General features: G+C 42.6%; 1 protein-coding gene across 1 annotated transcript in view; it reads left to right on the forward strand.

Moving 5' to 3' along the window:
* Nucleotides 1-15544: 15544 nt before the first annotated feature.
* The window catches only part of LOC143723384 (coiled-coil domain-containing protein 148-like), a 278157-nt gene continuing 271860 nt past the window's right edge, over nt 15545-21841 (forward strand). The window contains exon 1 of the mRNA XM_077215748.1: nt 15545-15585. The gene's annotated coding sequence lies outside the window, so the exon portion shown is untranslated. The remainder of the gene's footprint in view (nt 15586-21841) is intronic.

Here is a 21841-nt window from a genome sequence, read left to right on the forward strand (position 1 = left end):
TTTATGTAAATTGGATTTGTGAAGTTGTAGAGAGATGTCCATCATGGGTTGAGATAAACTAAAATGTTATAGATTTGCAGGCAATAACAAAGTGACATATTGGCTAAGTCAATATCAAATTATCCAGAGAGTCCTTCACATTTATGAATATTGTGAACAAAAGGGGGAAAATGTTGTTTGACTGACATTGACCAAGTCTGTACAGCACGACCTGACCTGACAGAAACAATTGAAACAGAATTTTCAGAAACAATGTTTGTAGATGACGGGATTAAGAGACCAAACAACAGGCCTGAAAAGCAGGATACACTGTAAGACTGAGGGCCGTTGCCCTCCAAATACTCTGATAAGAAGATGTGTTTGTGGCTTTAAGTCATATTTTTGTGTTGGGTATGGACCAATCAGACACATACTATTTATTCATTATATACAAAGGTTTATGAAACTCCTCACACAGCCCAAATGAACAAACACAAGTGAAAGAAACAGTGTCATGTTACAGGGCATGATAAGGAGATTTTACGACCTCCGAGGAATGTGGCCACATACTCAAGAGAGAGACTATGAAACAGAAACCCTCTTTAAAACAGACTTTGCTGCGTTAATCATAGACTAACTGATCTATAAATGAACATGCATAAAACTGTGAAAGAAACAGTGTAAATGGTTTACTGTCTCGTGTACTATTAGGTATATATTATGGTATGTATCCTGGTATACAACCAACTAACGATCAATGTAACCTCACCTGTATAATGCCTCCTACCTAAATAATCCTCATTTAATGACTCACACTTTGATGTACATCACCTTCTTCTAGAATGCAGTGTGGATGTGTTATAGCTATTTTAGCATTAATGAAGGTATAATCATATTATGGGACAAAGATCCGTAAATCAACTAAGAGCCACTTTCCCTCTCAGACATGTCCCCTTTCTGATTGGTCGAGTTCAACCCTTAGGGGAGGATCTTCTCCAGGCCTTATTAGAGACAGTCCACATGTGACCTCCCTCTCTTAGTTTTTTCATCCAGCCGCAACACTGTTCTGGTGAGACTGGGGAGCCCCCTCCCCCTCCACGGGGGCCCCAGGGCCCAGCAGGCCTCGATTCCAACCAGATCCGGCCTCATGGAAAAGAGAGAAGACTCTCTCACAAAGAACCAAGGACAATCTCAGGAGTTTCGGAACAAAGACTCCAATCAACAAAGACTCCAACCAACAACGACTCCAATCACCCATCCTTCCGACTTCCTCACTTCTCCTGGGTGCTCGGCGTGGCCTCAACAGAGTCCCAGGCCTTCACCAAACCAGTCATGCGTTCCTGGAGAAAGAGAACGCTCAACCAACTTCCACTTGACACTGCCGGAACCATCAACGACTCCAATTTTCAACAACTTCAAGTATTGTTCCCATTACAAATGCAAGTACTCAATTCAATGAAATGTGAAAATGAAATTCTGATGGTTCTTCTCATAGACCCTCTTCCGGTTTCCAATTTCATCCTATCACTAACCTATTTATGTATTCATGTGTGTATGTTGTTTAGTTTATTTATATTCATATAAATATCTATATTTAGTTAATAAAACTTGTACATAATATGTATTTGGTTCTGTTTTGTTTGCAATACAAGTCACTTTACGATCACGGTTTTTGCTACTGGCTCAAAGTACTGTACAGGCGAAGAAATAATTATTCTTCGGTGGCCATGGAAGATAGCCTTTATTAGAATAAATTAATAATCAAAATAGTTCGTTGGAAGAACTGATTAATTGATTGTAATATTAATTCAGCCACATCAAGTTAATCCAATTAACTGACCCAAATATTTATAATTAATAATAACAAGATATTATTGATTATTAATATTTCCAAAAAGCTGAGTTCCTTACATAATGGTGGAGAATTTTAAGGCATCGTATTAAACATTGTATGCAAGCAGACAGTAATCAATCATATGTTGTCCCATAAGTTTTATTAACATCTCATACATGCACGTACAAGTTTCTGAGTAAATCAGCAAAACTATAGCTTGAATATGCCTTCCTACGAATGGCAGAAAGTTCACAAATGCTATAATGCATATTTAAATCGTACGATAAGAAACTCCTGATATTAGCGAAGAAAGCCTAATTTCAGATATAAATCGAGCATAAGCCTACTCTGACAAAGAAATCTCAGATTAGCCGCGCGCATAAATGGTACCAGAACTAATTAACCTGATATGGACGAAGAAATCTCCATTTTCAGCATTTTTGAATGTGATCTGAGCGATGTTCCTCAATCACCGATTAAGGCCTTATTATGCGTTACGTCATTGTATTCATATTAAACCGCTGAAGCGCTCATATGAAACAATCGCGTCGAATTAGTGGTAAAAATTCTAGCTTAGCTAACTAGTAATTTGCCATTGTCTGTGAAAGAACGGTGCTGTTTTGATTTGTTAAAAAGAGTCACTCACACGCAACGTCGTGTCTAAGCGAGAGACTCAGTGCAAACTGTCAGCACAGCTCGATCGCTGCTCCGAACGATCTGTGTTGTTGGTTGGCATTGCGTCCGGAACGCGAGCAGGCGCTCCTATCTAGTTTTTCTGACAACAGCACCAATCTCACAGACCCTCGTGTAAACAAGCGACGGTTGTAGCCAATAGCTCCCTCAATCCTAACTTACACGCATGACTTACAAGTAAAACCCTCTACCTCGAGTGATAGTTTTAGCACCGCCTAAAAACTTAGACACGTTAGAGCGTAAAGTGTAACCTTAAACCAAAGACTATAGATTTTGCGTGATTTGAACTGAGTGATTTGAACACGAGTAATGAGAGTCAAAACTGAGTCACAAATGACTCTTTGTTTGAAGCGCCCTCGCTGGCGACCCCTGCTGGTCAAAACAGTGGAAGTGTAGCGGAAACTCAAATCAACGGAACACCTTTTACAAACCAACCTTTTGCAAAGGTTTTATCAAAAGGTGTAATCAGGTAATGGCAATCCGAGAGCTACATAATATCGTTTAATATGAGGTGTCTTTCAAGGCATAATATCTTAGTAAACCGTAGGGCTCGTTTTATGAAAGCTTGACTTGAAAGTCAATCAGACCCTTTATCAAATGCGTCATTAAATGTGTACGAATCTATAAAGTGATACGAGATCACATAGAGACCAGATACACAATGGTTCACGAACCGTTGAAATTTAAAACAATTTCGAAACAGCTATGACGCGTAACGAAGCCCAGTTTAATAAAATCACGTGACCTTAGCAGTGATACACTCCGAATGATTTGAGACGAATGATTCACCCTGGTGTCAGAGCTTCACGAAGCACGTCTCATAAGAGGGTTAAACCACCCTCTTCTCTCTCTCTTTCTCTCTCTCGACCCCTTCCTCTTGGTTTCACTTTCAGATTGAGACCCAGATACTTTGGGTTTTTATTTGTGTTTCTTTTATTTTTACTTAAATCTACCCCTATTTTATTTTGTGTATTTACACCTGTTGAGCCTGAATAGTCCTATTCAGTTAAATTGAATTTAATTAAATTGGGAATTTAATTAAATCAATTTGCTTAGTCAAGTTCCCCTCTAGTTACCAGAGCTATGAGAACACACAATGTTTACATACATTTTTTTATTTTTTTTTATTTTATTTCAATTTAGTTATTTACGTTTGTTTCAGCCTGAATTCTTATATTCAGCTAAAGAAAAAAAGAAGGGCTTAACTAAATTTGAAATTTAATTAAATTACTTGATACGCTTCCCTTTCCTTTTAGTTTTCTTAGAGCTATAAGGACGTTCTAACTTTACCTTTACCTTATTTTAGATCACTAGTCACTATCCTCATCTTCTCTCTCTCTATAGGATTACAATATCTAGCGACTGTTGTGTCCATAGCGAGTTACACAGGTCATTAATATCCTACTTCCTGTCTGTGTTTTACCCATCCTCACTCCTTAGCACCAAGCTAAGTACATGAAGTACGGCTAAACACAAACGCACAGTAGGCCCCAGACAGAACTGGAAACACTTCCCATTGTTTCTTCTTCTTTTGGACCTTGAGATGTCTGATGTGTCCCTGGTAGCTTAGTCTAACAGCAGCATAACCCATAAGTGACTCCTGTTTACCTATGTCTCCTAGCTAAACCTAAATAGGTAAAACACTCCTTTCTTCCTCTTCTTTTCTGGTTTCATCCCATTGTTTTATTTTGGTTTTGCTCTATCTGTTACTCTCGTAGCACAACATGTGAGAAGAACCATCAGCATTTTTGAGTAATAGGTTATGACATGTAAGAGCCCAGTCATCAGTCGATGCTGCTTAAAGCACGTCAACTAAGATACTCAAAACTTTTTTTTTTGTTGTTGTGTGTGCTCACCAACACTAAATTTTAGCTGCTCCACATAGCCATTCTCCCACACATATAGCTCACCACCTCTGTAGAAACTTGCATTTGCCTTTGCCATTTCTCTCTCGTGTTCCCACAAGTGTTCCAGTAGGCCTCAGACACCCAGCCCTGCCACCAGGACCACCTGAAGACCCGGCAGAGCAGTGTCATGGACATCCTTCAGCCTGAAGCAGGCAACGACCTGCCACGGCAGAGGAAGGAACAGTTAGGCAACAATGAAAGCAGACGTCTGACACCCAGCCTGAGCCACCAACAGCTGACCAGCATTATCTTCTCCTTGGCCATGCTCCCGCAGGCCTCAAACAGGAGGTAAATGAACTAACGCTGCCAGCCACAGGACTCCACAGAGAACGAACCCTGCTCAACGGGAGAAGGCACAGGACAGATGCAAGGACCCTGACAGAGCAGAGCAACTGAAAGAGATCATCAGTTTTCAGGCGGACGACAGCTCTGAGCACCTGCAAACCGACGGGTAAAGAACCGTTTCACTCAAAGAACTTAAAGAAATGGTTGAACTCAAAGAGAGCTAAAGCCATCAATGTGCAGCGGAAGTCCGAACACTGACTTAGCGATGCTGTAACATTATTGACGCACTCCATGTGGTCCAAAGAGAGCTGCAACAGTCCAACCCACTGCAAATGGACCACACAAGAAAGATGGACCCTGCTGACCTTCACATGAGCAGCGTAAGCTTCCCCAGCCCTGCACAAAGGGGGGGGAGGAGCCAAAGCCCTCGGCTTAACACTTCACCAGACAGTGTCCTGAGAGCCCCTGCAGCTGCAGGAGGAAAAGGTAACTCAGACAATCCCTGAAATGGCACATGAAGTGACACTCAACAATCTCAAGTGAAAGGTCAGAGACATCCCTGCCAATCCACGAGACATTGATTTTCACCTGCAGTCTGCACCTGCAGCCGGTGTGGCACACCGAGACAGACTCCATCTGATCTAGACACATCCAGCCCAGCTGGGCCCTGCCCAAACACCAAGCAGGACAGACCTAGAAGGGCCTGTGCTACCACCACCGACTCCGAACGAGTTTTCTGTGGAACTTACAACGAACCTGTGACGGAGGAGGACACCAGCTTCAAGAAACTTTTCCTCCAAAACCAGTTAGTCACCATATTTTCACCTGCCCCCACGCAATGCCCACTCAACGATGCGTGACCTGATGCAGAAGGCCTCTAACACAGAAGGCCTCCCCAGAAAAGGTTCCTAAGACCCCATTGATTCTGAACTGCAAAGCCAGAAGGCACACAGCATGAAAACAATGCAAGACTCTAATAAAAAGTCCCTGGTCAACATAGGACATAAAACTTTAAAGTAGATGAAAATGTGTGCTCAAAGAGCAGCAAGACTCTGCATTAGTAAAAGTAGAATTTTACTGATATAAAGAAAATCTTGAATGGACGTGTAAGCCTCACCTGCCAACAGACTATGCACGACTCTTTTGAAACAAACATTTGCTACATGCTGGTTGAATTGGCACTGCTACACATTAGTTTCCATGACAATGAAGGGTTACAGGAAACACTAGCTCCAAATAGGGCATACCTTGACGCCATAGTGTAGGAAAACCAACTGAGTTTTAAACTACTGTTAACCTACAGGCGTGCATTTGACCATTGCGGTCCAACTGGAACACAACATGCGATACGCATTTTGATCACTGGTTGCTGGCTTGTCTAAATGCAGATAAAACGATAGCGGGAATTGACATCTCTACTGTAAGTGAAAGAGTCTTAGATTTCCAACTGGTATCAGTAAGTTCAGCATTAAAGCGTAAGTCTGTTTGACAAAGGAATCTCATCTCAGCAGCTTGTAAACTGTACCGCTTTCTATCCTGCTTTGGTTAAAGAAATCCAAATTGCAGTATTGCTAAACCTGTTTCTGACAAAGAAAGCTCAGGACAGTGTTATATATACGTAGACCTGGGTGATGCTCCCCTTTCTACAATGTAAAGGCCTTACAAATTATTGTTAGATTGATGTAATTCACCTACATTTTTAGCTGCATCCACAAGCAGAGAGCTACCTAGTGATCAAAACTGTTCACTCGCTGAAAAGTCAGCATTTATGCATGAGAGGGACGTAACTATATAGGCTTAGACAAGCTTTGACTTACAGCAAATCTATTTCCTTACTCTGTAAACAAATAGAATAAGTTGTGTAAAGTAAAGAGAAGAGTTCCATGCGTAAAATTAGCAAATGCCAAAACACATTAGCATTTTACTGAATGTAACATCAAGTTCTTGAAATACTTATAGTATAGGCGCCCCCTTTTAAACCGTTTAAACATTTATAACTCAGAAAAATGTGTAGACATTCTTCAGGTACTGTTGAATTGTTCTGACATGCACTGGTTCCCATGACAACGGCTTGTCACAGGAAGTGCTAACTCGTGACGTCATTTTGTAAACAAACCAGCCTAGGTGGCTAAGCTAACTTAACCTAGCGTCCATCCAGCTTAGGCTAAGCTAAGCTAACCTAGCATCCATTCCAGCTTAGGCTAAGCTACATAATAACTTCTACAGTTAGCGGTTAGCATCATTTACTTGAAGCCTTAATTACAGCTTTTATGTATACAGCGCAAAGTATTCTAAAATACTTTCTTTAACCCCATTTAGGGTTTCTAATTTTTCTCTTTCCTTACTTTCAATTCTTCTCAGCTGAATTTCACCTTCACTAGTTTAGGCATAGTCCTTGCTGAGCGCTGTAGGCTAAATTTGCAGATGCCCTGTCAATTAAACCCAAGTTTAATTACATGTAAGCTGTGTAGCTAGAGAAGAATTCTTATAGTTATGAGAATTTTCATCAGCATGTTGACTAAACCTTTGGAGGGACACACACGGTGTGGTCTTAAACACGCAACAGCTGTGACCCACTATGGAGTGTTGGTCCAGGCAAATCTAAAGGTTAGTCACTAGTGCTATTGATTACTCTCAATTTCAGATCATTCCGGCTGTTTTGATCACTTACTTAAGTCCTTTTTATTTTTATTTTACTTCGATAATAATAGCAGTCAGCTATTCACTTGTCTATACTGTCATGTATATGATTTATTTCCATTTCTTCTCTTGTTCAAATGTGGTTCCATTTCCCATAGGGCCCAGAAAGGAACCAGAGACACCTTTATTTGTGATTTTGTTTATTTTCAACAAGTGCACTAATTTTTATGACCCTGCAACACAAGTAACTTCAACGATTACTAGGGCATAACTATAGTCCTGAGGATTGATAATAAGCATAATTTGAATAGGAAAGCTGTCCTTTTTCCTCCTATTCTTCACTTCGTCAAGCCGTAGTGAACCACCAGTTAAGTCCAGAGAAATATTTTAGTCATAAGAACCATCTTAAGTCATTTATTTCATCTCGGCTATGCCCTTTCCAGGAAATACTCTCAGAACCACACAAGTCTTAGCCTCCTAACATTCACAGCTAAGATGATAAGGATACAATACACACTTCACTAGCTAGCTACACATGAAATACCTAGCTTTATGCTACATATCTAGCGAACCCATTAAACCGTGGCTCTGAACTTTCTAGGGTCATGCATTAGTCTCTCACCACAGGTGTGCCAAAATGTTGCAGATCCTCTGCTTAACCTGACCTTAACCGGTTAGGAGAACGAAAAGACTGACAAGCCATCGCGAGGAACACTGTTCCACCCATGGCTGCTGACATCCGACGGCACCGGAGCCAACGGAACTGCACCATGAGAGAAGAGGACAAACGACCCATGACCCAAGCCAGAGTTACAGCCACACCGGGGTGATCAAGATTCTCATCTCCTTACCCCACCTTATGGGTATAAAACAGAAGGTAAACAACCTCACATAATAGATCACAGCGTCCCACAAGGAGCGGACCTGTGCCCAAAGCCTTACAGACCAGCTAGACACTGAGGTTCGAACCAGATTCAATGCAGCTGGACTGAGCATGCACAGGACCAGCACAGAACTGTCACCATGGCAACAACCCAGGTACCAGCCAAGCCCCTTGGAGAAGCCATGGAGGACAGCACCCTCAACCTGCAAACACCACAGGAAGACCACGGCTGTCAACGACAGCATCCTCTTCCATACCCTTCACACAGCTGTCAATCTGAGGCTCCGCAAGGACAGCTGGACGCACCTGCCTCAGAGTTACTGGAGCCGCTGACACACGCAAAATAGCTCCCTGCACAGGACTCACCCGAGGAGTCCTGTAAGGTACAAGCTTCCGACTCCTTGCCCACCCCAGCTTAGGCAAGCTTGCGTCGGCACCACCATAAGGACAGAACAACACTTCAATCCTTCAGACCTCTCGTGACTGAGAGGCTAACAACCACCTTCTGACCTCCGGCCACCAGCACCATGTCAGCTTGAAAACCTCTCTATGCTACATAGAGGCCTAACCACTTCCTGCAACCACAAGGAAACACCTGCTGCAGAGACCTGGACTTGGCTACTGTCCACATCACCAGCCGTGGAACGACCACCGCTCCAGAAGACACGAGCAACCAGAGGCCACCATGGCCTTCCAGCCTTCTATGACAAGTGTGTGTCCGATCTCTCTGCACTTCCAACTTCGCTCGTGGTTGTCCTTGAGGGGGGACAACAACGATCGAGAGGGGGGATCTGTAGGGTATGGACCAATCAGACACATACTATTTATTCATTATATACAAAGGTTTATGAAACTCCTCACACAGCCCAAATGAACAAACACAAGTGAAAGAAACAGTGTCATGTTACAGGGCATGATAAGGAGATTTTACGACCTCCGAGGAATGTGGCCACATACTCAAGAGAGAGACTATGAAACAGAAACCCTCTTTAAAACAGACTTTGCTGCGTTAATCATAGACTAACTGATCTATAAATGAACATGCATAAAACTGTGAAAGAAACAGTGTAAATGGTTTACTGTCTCGTGTACTATTAGGTATATATTATGGTATGTATCCTGGTATACAACCAACTAACGATCAATGTAACCTCACCTGTATAATGCCTCCTACCTAAATAATCCTCATTTAATGACTCACACTTTGATGTACATCACCTTCTTCTAGAATGCAGTGTGGATGTGTTATAGCTATTTTAGCATTAATGAAGGTATAATCATATTATGGGACAAAGATCCATAAATCAACTAAGAGCCACTTTCCCTCTCAGACATGTCCCCTTTCTGATTGGTCGAGTTCAACCCTTAGGGGAGGATCTTCTCCAGGCCTTATTAGAGACAGTCCACATGTGACCTCCCTCTCTTAGTTTTTTCATCCAGCCGCAACACTGTTCTGGTGAGACTGGGGAGCCCCCTCCCCCTCCACGGGGGCCCCAGGGCCCAGCAGGCCTCGATTCCAACCAGATCCGGCCTCATGGAAAAGAGAGAAGACTCTCTCACAAAGAACCAAGGACAATCTCAGGAGTTTTGGAACAAAGACTCCAACCAACATAGACTCCAACCAACAACGACTCCAATCACCCATCCTTCCGACTTCCTCACTTCTCCTGGGTGCTCGGCGTGGCCTCAACAGAGTCCCAGGCCTTCACCAAACCAGTCATGCGTTCCTGGAGAAAGAGAACGCTCAACCAACTTCCACTTGACACTGCCGGAACCATCAACGACTCCAATTTTCAACAACTTCAAGAATTGTTCCCATTACAAATGCAAGTATTCAATTCAATGAAATGTGAAAATGAAATTCTGATGGTTCTTCTCATAGACCCTCTTCCGGTTTCCAATTTCATCCTATCACTAACCTATTTATGTATTCATGTGTGTATGTTGTTTAGTTTATTTATATTCATATAAATATCTATATTTAGTTAATAAAACTTGTACATAATATGTATTTGGTTCTGTTTTGTTTGCAATACAAGTCACTTTACGATCACGGTTTTTGCTACTGGCTCAAAGTACTGTACAGGCAAAGAAATAATTATTCTTCGGTGGCCATGGAAGATACCCTTTATTAGAATAAATTAATAATCAAAATAGTTCGTTGGAAGAACTGATTAATTGATTGTAATATTAATTCAGCCACATCAAGTTAATCCAATTAACTGACCCAAATATTTATAATTAATAATAACAAGATATTATTGATTATTAATATTTCCAAAAAGCTGAGTTCCTTACATAAGTTTCAGAGGCAGAGAAAGATGTCTGGAGGAATTTTGGCTTTGGGACAACATTTGGGTTAGTGTTGATGGCAAACTTTATCCAAACACCATTATGTTAGATTGATGCACGAGATGATTCATGCATCAAAAGGGGGGATGGTAACAATTTTGATAACAATTGACAAAATTTGGTTTATTAAGGGACGGTATATGTTGGGAGGACAAGGGGCTTAATAGGGTAAAAGCCTGGCAAGAAGCCATTCTTCTCCCTAACAAAATTGCTGTCTGTAAGTGTGCCGCACACGCTGATAACAAAATTGCAGGACTGTTTCAACAGGAGACGCCAGGGCAGATGCAGCAGCGAAGGCCGTGGCAGCACAGCAGACAAAAGAAACTACGTGTACTTTACTATCTGAAAATAACCTCGACATTTGTTTTTCTTTACAGAGCATGCAGACTTTTGATGCAGGGCAGAATGTGCCCAATAAAATAATGGTTATGGATGAATTTGACAAACTATCCTGGCCTAGATTGTTATTGTGGCAGAAAGAAACAAGGCCACACCTGCGCAGCGCATAACTTAAGATTTTCCTTTTGCAGAATGTCAGGAAGGATTGCAGAAAACAGAACTAATTCTGTTCCAAATGTATAAATATTGTGTTGTGGACATGAGCAAAGTGGGTTGAATGTTTTTCAGGGTAAAAGGACCCCGAGTGCTATTAAGTGAGGAAGAAATTATTTAGTGATAAGATGATTTGTAAAATGAGAAGAAACAGAGTTGAATTGGACAAGTGTTGAGAATAAACTTGAAATTCTTAATGCATATCATCAGCAAGGTGAACAAATGGTGAAAATTCCACAGGTCACACCAATAGGCACGAGCGGCAAGACAAGCGGTCACTAACAAAATACTTAAGGTCTCCATTCACAGGTGAAAGCAGGCAAGAAATGGTTCCCTCCAGTGGGGGTGCGGTCGTGATTTAAGGGAAAACCTTATAAGGATCAGAAAATGGTTGGAGAGTGTGACACCTGGGTCCAAGCCTCTCACCTTAGACAACACCAACAGGCCTCAACCATCATATAGAGCACAAAGTGAGGGGTCAAAGGCTCATGCTAGTAACAGCCTCCCTCACCGGCGATGGAAGACTACGGCAACGACTCGCAAAGAGTCACGCTGGTGAAGACGGAATGTCCATGGGGCAAACGAGATGACCAACACACCTGGAGGAAGATGCACCAACTAATGGTTTGAGTTTAGCAAAAGAATCTGGTTTTGTGATGATTTTGATGATTTTATTTGATTGAATCAAAATATGGCTAGATCAAATGATTTGATTGGTTAAAGATTCATTAGAAAATATTTCAGGTAAATTATAGGGATTATTATTGAAGAAACTTGATGATTAGGCTTTCCATTAAGGGTAAGAAAGGCCGATCATGGGAGAATATGTATGGTAATAAGCTAAAAGATGGTCCGTATTTGAAATATTAGAGTTAATTTTGAACAACTACATTGGTTAAAAGAATGGATAAAAAATATAAAACCTTTTCTGGATAGATTTTATTAAATATGGTGTTAAATAGAGCTTACTAAGTAAAACCATTGGCTGAATCGAGTTAAAAGTTAAGAAAACATGGTTAGGAAAATGGAGGTGATGTATGGAAATGGGCGTGGACTGATGATAAATGGATAAGATTGGTTAATCTTTGGGGGGTTGGGGGTACTGTACAACCAATTTCAGCGATAGGATTATCAATATTGTTATGTTTACCATGCATTATAATGTGTTTCCAGCTCAGTACAGAGACTGGTTAAAGCTGGGAGTCTGTTCAATTGGATGAACAAAATATGATGATACAAGTAGTGGGAGCTACTGTGACATGTGTTAAAGTGTATGTTTCCTTTTCTTTTTCTTTCTTTCTATGAATGTTTTTGATATGAACAGAAGGTTAAAAGCTGTGGTTATCCGCTATGTGATGACGTACAAGGAGAGGGGTCGAAATGAGGGATTTTATTCTACTTTTATTTCTTCGTATTTCTTAGCCTGTTGAAATGCCATGTGGGTTTCAAGATGTGTAATGATAACCAGGGTGTTAAATTGATGTGTTTCCTACTTAAACTATACACTATTTCTTGTTTATACTGAGGTGACTGAGGGTCCGACCTAGGTCGGGAGTGCAATAACAGTGCTTATTCATTCAGCCCGGCCGCAGATAAAGTCTTTACTTGCTTGCTAATACTTAAGGGACTATCCCCACAAAAACAGCCTAAGCTTTTTACTTTTCCAAATGTTATTTCACAAATGTTTAAGAGAGTGGTCAGTTATGTGAAAACCAGAGATGAAGAGTATAAGTGTGATGAAATGACTTAAAATTTTTTCTATTATTTTTATTATTATGATTGGGTAATCTGAATGATAAAAAGGGGGGAATCGTTGTGGAAATTTTAATAGTCATTGATCCCAAACAGGTATTATAAGAGAAAGAACCTATTCAATGTATAAAAGTATATGTGTGTACGTGCTTGTGCGTGACTTTTCAGGAACATATGGGACAGGACCTCTGACCTTAGGGACGGTCAGTTTTGGCCAGTTTATTTCAGTACCAGTTTGTGTCTTTAAGTAGAAACTGAACAGCAGTAAGGACCTTATCTGAGTGGGTGAAAGGTACAGCGGGTGAGGAGGAACCTTGAAAACAGTATAAAGGCTGTCTCATATCTTCCTGTTGTGTGTCACTCTCTTGCACAGCGTAACTTCTGTGTACTAGACTGAACCTATTCTTGCAAGAATAAATACTTTTCTTTTTATTAATTTGACTCTGAGTGTCTCTTACGCAGTGATGATGTTTAACAGAATTTTTGCCACCACACCCTTTTCTTTGTGTTATAAAGAATGCCTTGTCCCATTGTGAGGCAAGCCTGAGACTCACATTTCTCTTGATCTTTCAAGTTGGAGCCATTCATTATCATCGAGATAAGAGACTTTAAGCTTGAAGGAAGTGAGGTTTCTTGACATCTTTCTGGGAAGGAGCCAGTGAATTTGAAGCCTGTATGGTTGAATATGTCTATTCTAATAATCGTCGCAGCTTTTGCCAGGATGAGAGCGTCTTCATCAAAATCTCTCTTCCTCAGAGATGATTTGATGATTCCTTCATCAAATTGTTCTTGTGCATCTGGAAAGCATTGAAGCAAATGATTTTTCAATCTGGTTTTGTTGACTTGCTTACTGACACCCAGTTCCTGAAGTTGATTTACATACAAAGAGTGGAGCTCAGATAGCATAAAGAGAAGGACTTGGCTTTCCCCGTCCAGATTCAACAGCATTCCGCATGTTCTTCTTTTTCGCTTTCATAAGCTTTGAATTGTTAAACTTTAGGTGGCAAGATTTGTGCCAAGAAGCAGAAGGTGAAGCAAAATTGGTAGCAGTTTCATCATTCCCAAAATAGAGTTTAGTTGGAAGATTGTCAATCGCTCTGAATTGCTCGACATTAGCAAGAAATTATCTATAGGCATGAGATTTATCACCACTTGTCCCAGGTGTCTGCAAAGTACATCTCAGGGGTTCAGATGTGTCTTTCTGGCAAATAATACATAGAGCCCAGTTCATCTCCATTTTGAAGTTTCAGAAACTAATGTTATGTAAGCATAAAAGTTATTATTATACCGTTATTTAGAATGTGTCACTTTATGGTTTCCATGGTGACGCTCCATTGCTTGTCACGTGACACACCGCAGCAACAACAGAGAATGAATGATGATCTGCTTTTATGTCATTTTTCCTTTTTTATTCAAAATATTCACACATTTGTTAGATATGGCATGAAATATCTGATATTCCTATTGTCAAATATATGCAAGTGGAAGTGTTTTGTTGTTTAAACACCTTTATAACGATCGCGTTAGTTGAGCTGTATGCGCGATGGGCGTCGTCATCTGGTTTGTGCCACAGACGCAGCTCAGAGAATCGGATCTGTTGGATTTTACAACACGTGAATTCATCCACTTCACCCGAAATACATAAAAGTAAGTGGCTGGTGAACTGGGAGACGAATAGAGTAAACTTTAAAGTCACTTACACAATGTGTATCTGATATGAATAAAACATTTCTAATTATGGGAAGGATTATTATTGCCTCTTCCTTTGACATCAGTGTTTATTTTACAAACTCTAAATGTATTGTTTTTTTTAGTACTTAAATGTCTGAAACCTAAAATAAACATTATGTGGTTGAAAACACTGAAAAGTTGTGATATATGACAGCTCTGAGCGCGCCTGTCTCTGGCTCAGCGCCAGCCAACGCTCGAAAGCACATTTGAATTTAGCAGTGCATGCACTGACCGTTCTAATCACACCGGTGCAGTACGTGCGAAAGGGTTAATGTGATGTGATGCAGTCTAACATAAAACTAATGACCAAACTATGAACTTAGTAGAATAGCTATGAATGACCTAGTTGAATTGAAAAATAAAAGAGAAAACCAAGATCTCTTAACATTTAAGCATTTTTGGTGCCTTTTTTAATAATTCTGCCTATATTATACAGGGCTTTTTGATTTTTTTTTTAGGTATAAGGTGTCTTGGCACTCTTTTTTTACATTTATAATTTGGAAGATCTACTGGCCTGAGCAAAAATTAACAAAAGGAAGCTTATTCAGTGGTCTTAAAAGGCCATCCTGAAAGTTTTACTTGAGATGAAAAAAAAAAAAAAAAAAAACGTTTTTCATGAATAATGTTTTTTAAGTGATTTGACACTAAATTTCAATATTTCAGCTGGGCTCCTAGGCTGAAATCATTCAGGAGGTCCTAAAGAATCTTCATGTAAAATTTGGTGCTTTTATCACCTCGGTAACGGTATTATTTAATATGTGCACTACCCAACTGGACTAAATAGGAGTATGACCGGTTTAAGATGGCGGCCGCATTTCTTGCGCCACAGCGGCCAATAGGGCATCTATGATATCTATGGAACGGACGCTTGGTTGGGTGGTTCTGTTGTGGAATTGGCCAATAGGAAAGAGGAAACCAGTTTCCGTGGTTACACTGAATACACAAGTAACAGTTTTTGCAACAGAACCATTATTAAGGTAATTAATGTTTTAATATGCCTTTATTCTGTGTTAGGGATTTTAGAGGTTTGCTGTTTGAAGATATTGTCTTCTTTTGATTAGTTTTGAAGTATCTCTGCGAAGGTCTGCAAATATTTTAAGATGTTTAATTAGATCTAAGTTACGTAATTTATATGTAGGATATGTCTAACCTGAGTGACTTTACACCGTAGACCTTCATAAGATTAACGTTAACTGTACATTACGGTTAGACTGTATGTATAAAGCTCCCCAAAGAAAACATTTCGCCATTGTAAATTATATTTAGCAAAAGTCACACATTTTGAACCGCTTTCTTACGCTAATCCCATGCCTCCGTTGCTAATTCCAAAACGTAATTTTACAGTTATTAACGGAGGTTTGAGCCACTGACAGCAGACTAATGCAGGGGACACACACTTACGACTTGCTGAAATCTGACGGTTTCCATCGACTGCAGCAGATTTTAAACACAGACTGAACGCGCTGAACACGCGTTTGGGCATGATCAGTCATCAAATTACATTCATAATCGGCCTTAGAGTAAGTGTGTCCCCGCCCGGCTTTATGCCGTTATTAATGCAGTTATTAGAGAGAGAGAGAGAGAGAGAGAGAGAGAGAGAGAGAGAGAGAGAGAGAGAGAGAGAGCGAGAGAGAGAGAGAGAGAGAAATGTTGCAATAATGAGATAGAAAAGCATTTGCGTCAATATTTATTTATTTATTCAATTCGTATCAATTAATTCGTTCATTATTTTTTTCTATTGACATTAGATTAGCTTAAATGAAACACAAAGCTGTTTTAACAAGTAGGCCAATCAATAATTATTTATTTGTTATATTATCTGCAATAATTACGAAAATCTGTGCAGCTATGGCAAGCAGTTTTAACTTTTTCTTTTACTTTCATTTTCAGGATATGAATTCTTTATATCAACAATTCAATTTTCACTAGTTTAAATTTTAGTTATTGATATCAGGAATTAGATTTCTACTAGTAACAATGACAATTTTTGATATCAGAAATTACATTTCCACTAGTAACTGACTATTTCAACTATAAAAATTATAATTCTTGATATCTGTAATTGTATTTTCACTAGTGAAATGTCACCATAGGCTGCCATTCAAAATCAATTGTTGATATAAAGAATTGATTTCTTACTAGTTGAAATTCCAATTTCACATATCAGAAATACAATTCTTACTAGTAAAAACCTTTATTTTTGATATCAAGACTTCAATTGTCACTAGTTGAAATGTCTATTCTTGATATCAACAATTGAATTGCTACTAGAAACAATGTTCATTTTTGATATCAATAATTTCATTTTCACTAGTGACAATGTTAATTTCAGATATCATGAATGTAATTGTTACTAGTAAGAAAGCTATTTTAGATATCTGAAATTATATTGATATCAGAAATACATTTTCAGATATAAAAAATTAACATTTTTACTGGTAGCAATTCAATTGTTGATATCAAGAATATACATTTCAACAAGTGACAATTGAATTATTGATATCAGGAATTCAAATTTTTAGTAGTAACAATGTAATTATTGATATCAAAAATTATATTTCTACTAGTAAGAAATCAATTCTTGATATCAACAATTGATTTTGAATGGCCTATGGAAAGCCCTTCGAGCATTTATTCGATATCCTACTAGTACGCATTTATTTCATCTCACTAGTAAGACTTTTGTTCAAACTTGTTCGACAAAATGGCGAACTAGTAGACCAAAAGTCTCAACTAGTTGGCTTTTTGACGAACTAGTGGCCATCTGGACCGAACTAGTAAAGCACAAAGGCGTACTAGTTAACTAGTGAGCAGCAAAACCTTTAACATGTTAACTAGTCAAACATAAATTTGGCTTACTAGTTAGTGGACGGCAATTTTCTGCACTAGTTAACTAGGGAGCATTTTTGCTCTCACTAGTTAACTAGTAAAGCCCAAAATGTCCACTAGATAACTAGTTGACACGTGTTGGAACTTACTAGTTAACTAGTAAGACAAAAATGGTCATGCTAGTTAACTAGTACGAGCTAAAATGTCTACTAGTTAACTAGTTGACGCTTTTTTAGACCTTACTAGTTAACTAGTAAAAACATTTTAAACCTTACTAGTTAACTAGTGAAAGCCAAAATGCCCACTAGTTAACTAGTGACACTCAAAATGTCTACTAGTAGTACTAGTGAAAGCAAAAATGCTGACTAGTTAACTAGTTGCACAAAATGCTAATAAGGGGGTGGTTAGCGTGCATATTTTAAACCTTCCTATTGGCTGTCCAGCAAGAATTCCCTCCTGCCAAAATTTAACCCTTTAAAGCCTGATTAACTTTTAAGTTTGTTAACTGCCAGCTCATTGATTAATATCTATGCAGAAAAAAGTGTGAAACCCGTGTACTGTCAGATGAATCTTTAATCTTGCTTGATTTATTTTACTTTTTTGCCTTTTTAACAATGAAACACCAAGGGTTCTCTTACGAGAGGTTCTCTCGTATTGCGTGAGTTTAGCTTACGCTACGGGAAAGATTCATCTTCTCGAGATACTGAAGCCAAAAAATTATCCTTAATTTTGTATACCTTGTCAACGCAGTGCCGCAGCTAGCAGACCTAGAGCAGGCCATCTCGCGTGCTCATTGGCTGCCCTGCGGGCAACTGCTGCAGCCTACCAGTGAGCCCGGCGTGACGTCACGCCCAATGAAGGGCGCCCGCGCCTTTATAGCGTCACAGCCCGCCAGATAGGTGTGGCTTAGCGTATAAAATAGGGGCTGTAGGCTGAATTCCCAGATTTTTCGACTCTTCAGCGAGCTCTTCGCACCGCTGGATTTGAGAGAAGCCACCGCCGCCGTCGAACAGCGAACAGCCAGCCTAGGACAGCGCTGAGGAAGCCGGCCGTCTTCGCCACCTTCAGCCATCCGTGCGAGCTACGCTATCCGGCGACGTATCCTTTTTTGCTTATTATTCTAAAAGAGCAGCGAGCGTCCTTTTAAAGATGCCTCGCACTTCCTGTGGCTCGTGTAAAGCCCCGCTCAGCGCCGAAGACCGCCACCTGATCTGCGCTCTCTGCCTGGGCCTGGAACACGCAGAGCTCGCCCTCGCGTCCGGGGGCTGCGAGCTCTGTGAGGAGCTTCCGCTGTCGACCCTGCGGGCTCGACTCGAAGCTTTCAACACCACAGCAGTCACTCCGCCCCCTGTGGGACCACGCAGAAAGAAGCGCCGTTCCCTGAGACAGCCGGAACCGGTGGCCACAGCGACGCGCTCGCCGGAGAACCTCCCTCGAGCCTCGCTCTTGCCTTCCCCACCTCTCCTCACCGACGCGCAGCTGCCGCTTGCGAGCCTCACTGCCGTCGCTTCGGAGGATGAGTCCGAGGGACACGTCACAAGAGACTGCTGCTCTATCCTGGCATCAGGCAGCGAGGAATGGTCGCTTCACTCCGCCTCCTCGTCAAATCAGGAATCCACACGTACCCGCGCTGGACCTGATGCGGAACTTATGCGCCTGCTGACGCAAGCTGTTGACCGTCTCGGGCTCGAGTGGTCACTGCCGAAGGAACCCGCGCCGAACAGGCTCGACGGCTGCTTCCTTCAAAGTCGCCGCCGCGCAGTTTCAGAAACTAGGCCCGCTCCATTCCTGCCGGAACATCATGCGGAGCTGCCGAAGTCATGGAATACACCGTTTTCTGCTAGACTTCAGTCACAGGCCTCCGCGTCGCTCTCCCGAGTGGACGGCGCCGCCAAGAAAGGGTACACAGCGATTCCCCCTGTGGAAGAGGCGGTCGCAGCGCACCTTTGCCCGCCCTCCGCGAGATGGCGGTCACGGTCAGCCCTCCCGTCTAAAGCCTGCAGAGCCACTTCCGCCTTGGTCGGCCGCGCTTATGCCGCCTCCGGCCAGGCCGCGTCTGCTCTACACTCGATGGCTGTGCTTCAGATCCTGCAAGCCGACCTCCTCTGTGAATGGGATGAGAAGGGCCGGGACCCAGCTGCGGTTACGGATTTGAGAAGCGCGACGGATCTCTCTCTCCGCGCCACCAAAGCCGCAGCCCAAGCCATCGGACGAGCCATGGCCGCGTTGACCGTGACGGAGAGGCACCTCTGGTTAACGCTTGCGGATATGAGGGAAACTGAGCGAGCCACCTTTCTGAACGCGCCGCTTTCCCCCACTGGTCTTTTCGGCCCAGCGGTGAACGGGATTGTTGACCGCTTCTCTGTGGTACAAAAGACCACGCAGGCCATGAACCTCTTCCTGCCGCGACGCTCGAGTTCTGCCACAGGCCGCTCTCGCGAGAGACAAAGCCAGCCTCCTGTGCAAACCAGCACCCAGCGTCCAGCACAGCCTCAGCCTCAGCCTTCGCAGCGACGTCAGGGCGGCCGCCCTAGATCGCGCTCAGACAGCCGTCACAGACCGCCGCCCCCCAGAGGGCCTCGGCAAAGAATCACGCTGAAGTCCGAGCACGCGAAGCCCTCCTAACAGCGAGAGAGAAAAGACGCGCGTGTCCCGCTGCGGCCGGACCGCCGTCAAAGTTCATTTCCCTGTCAGTCCCCTTCGAACAGGCTACTGCAGTGGTTCAACTAGCAGCCAACGAGCCGGTTTATTCACCCTCTCGCCTACACACAAACGCCGTTTTCACGGCGACCCAGAGAAATCTCAAAAAGAGTATAATGTCTGGTCCGGCTCACGCCGTCAGTGTTTTAAGTGTAGTGAATGTGCCCACGCCCCAGTGTTCACCCCTACACATAAGCACCCCAAATCCCGTGTCACTCACAGAGCACACTCTCATAAAGCGCAGAAAAGCCGCTCGAGTGTTGAATGTAAGAAATGTGTCCACAGGTCTGTGCCCACTATCTGCCCGCTCTGTTACACGATCAAAGAAGCAGGTTATGAACGTAAGTCTCGTGCCCGCCAGAGAGCGCTCACGCTTGCTAACACAAACCTCCCCCCGGGCCCCGCCTGCGCGTTTAAGTGTTATCACAAAACACAGGGCGTTAATAAAGCGCTCCCCATCTATTATGATCGAGGCGTCAGATACAGTTGTAAGTCTCGTGCCCGCGTGCGCGCGCTCACGCTTACAGAGAGCTCTTCCGCCCAGAGCGCTGCTCGCGCGTCAAAGTGTGGTAAAAGTATGTTCCCCATCCCTTATGATCGGGACATCTCACATAAGTCAGCCGGTTTCGGCTGTCAGCGAGCGGCCATTGCCCAGAACCGAGAGCGCGCGCGCCACGCTCTCGGCTCCGGTTCAGTTTCACAAGCCCGCAAATGGCGGCGGTCTGAATCCGGAGGCCATTCGCCCCCTAGCGGCTCACATAGCTGCGTGGGAAACTATCCCAGGGATTTCAGAATGGGTGTTGAGCACAATAAAGCAGGGCTATACACTTCAATTCATTCGCCGTCCCCCGCGCTTTCAAGCCCGGACCGCGGCGATAGTGAATGCGGAAGTAGCACACCTACTTCACGCAGAAATAGCAAAGCTGCTGTGCAAAGGGGCTATAGAAAAGGTACCGCCTTCTCTGAGCGAGTCAGGCTTTTACAGCCGATATTTTCTCGTACCCAAAAAGGACAGAGCCTTCAGACCTATCCTATATCTGAGATATTTGAACAAAGTGCTTGCAAAAAGACCGTTCAAAATGCTTACGACCAGGAAAATCCTCGCGCATGTTCGCCCGAGGGACTGGTTTATTTCTCTAGATCTGAAGGATGCCTATTTTCAGATTCAGATAGTACCCCGTCACAGGCAATTTTTGAGATTCGCCTTCGACGGTCATGCATATCAATACACCGTCCTGCCGTTCGGCCTGTCCCTGGCACCCCGTACATTTACAAAGTGCATGGACGCGGCGCTCGCCCCCCTGAGAAGTCAGGGGCTGCGCATAATGAACTATCTGGACGATTGGCTGATATTGGCACAGTCAGAGACAGAACTACTATCTCACAGAACAGTGCTTCTCAGTCATCTGGAAAGCTTGGGTCTCACGGTCAACTGGACCAAGAGCTCATTACTGCCCAGCCAGTCAATTTCCTTTTTAGGAATAGAACTGGACTCGGTGACCATGACGGCTCGTTTATCGACACAGCGTGCGCGCCGTGTTCGCCACCTAGCCAGCTTTCTCCCTTTGAAAACATTTCAAAGGATGTTGGGCTGTATGGCATCAGCTGCAGCGGTGCTCCAGCTGGGCCTACTGCGCATGCGCCCGCTCCAACGCTGGTTGAACGCTCGCGCGCCTCGCCGAGCCTGGGTGTCTGGCGGCCACA

This window comes from Siphateles boraxobius, unplaced genomic scaffold (genome assembly GCF_051911475.1).
Source record: "Siphateles boraxobius isolate OS27281-9 unplaced genomic scaffold, OSU_SipBor_1 7, whole genome shotgun sequence".
NCBI classification, from domain to species: Eukaryota; Metazoa; Chordata; class Actinopteri; order Cypriniformes; family Leuciscidae; genus Siphateles; species Siphateles boraxobius.